General features: G+C 56.2%; 1 protein-coding gene across 1 annotated transcript in view; it reads right to left on the reverse strand.

Moving 5' to 3' along the window:
• The window catches only part of LOC109926555 (myosin-10-like), a 35130-nt gene that overhangs the window by 27177 nt on the left and 6623 nt on the right, over positions 1 to 1330 (reverse strand). The window lies entirely within an intron of this gene.

The following is a 1330-nucleotide window of genomic DNA, read 5'->3' on the forward strand; positions in this document are numbered from 1 at the left end:
CATCCCTGGGGCACTATGGGTAATTTAGCACAGCCAACCCACCCTAATCCGCACATCCCTGGGCACTATGGGTAATTTAGCACGGCCAATCCACACTAACCTGCACACCTTTGGACTGTGGGAGGAAAACCAGAGCACCCGGAGGAAACCTACACAGTCACGAGGAGAATGTTCAAACTCCACAGAGACAGACAGACAGTCTCCCAAGGGTGGGATCGAACCCAGGTCCTTGGCTCTGTGGGGCAGCAGAGCTAACCACAGAGCTACCGTGCTATTCAATCTCCCAGGCTGACAATTTCCGACTTCTTTGTCCGTCCAGCTGTATTTCTCACTCTTTGGGATCTACCTGCGCTTATTGTTTACTCCTTACTCCTTACCAGCTTCGGCATAAATGCCTCCCTCTTCCTCGCTACGGTCAGTTCTGAAGAAGGTTCAGTGGACCCGAAACGTTCACTCTGCTTTCTCTGCGCAGATGCTGCCAGGCCTGCTGTGCATCGACAGCACCTTCTGTTTCTGTTCCTCTAAGAATCCTGCACGTTTCGGTAAGGTCGCCTCTCATTCTTCTCAACTCCAACAAGGACGGACCCAACCTACTCAACCTCTCCCTCGTCAGGCAGTCCCTCCGTACCCAGGATTAGCTGAGTGAACCTTTTCTGAACTGGCTCCCATGCCCAGTGTGTCGTGCCACCCTGGCAGAGGGGCCATGCACTGGGGGTGGGCAGCAGCACCTGATACCAGGCACCAACCGGTGGATCACTGTTGGTGGGAATCGGTCATCGCTACGCCTGGGGTCTTGCTGTGCACACACTGGCTGTCGGGTTTGCTGGATGAGAACAGCCACGGGGCTCGTGAAACGAAGTGCTGCATCAGCCTGCAGAGGGTGTGGAAGAGGCCCGACTGACCTGCCAGAGCAGCAGGAGGAACTGAGCTGAAACGGGAAGCACTCGATAATTGTCTGTACAACCTGTCGGACTGGTGTTACCGAGACTGTGGGCTCCTCTCAGACAGATCAGTGAGGTGCTCCAGGACAGCGCTAACCTGCCCTCCACCATAATCCTCGCCCTCCTGTTCAAATCCCTCCCTCCCTATCTCCATCACCTCCTCCAGCCCCCTACAATCCCCTCCCTCCCTATCTCCGTCACCTCCTCCAGCCTCCTACAATCCCCTCCCTCCCTATGTCCGTCACCTCCTCCAGCCCCCTACAATCCTCACCTTCCTGTTCAAATCCCTCCCTCCCTATCTCCGTCACCTCCTCCAGCCCCCTACAATCCTCACCCTCCTGTTCAAATCCCCTCCCTCCCTATCTCCGTCACCTCCTCCAGCCCCCTAT

Source organism: Rhincodon typus, chromosome 46 (genome assembly GCF_021869965.1).
Source record: "Rhincodon typus isolate 14 chromosome 46, sRhiTyp1.1, whole genome shotgun sequence".
Taxonomy (NCBI): Eukaryota; Metazoa; Chordata; class Chondrichthyes; order Orectolobiformes; family Rhincodontidae; genus Rhincodon; species Rhincodon typus.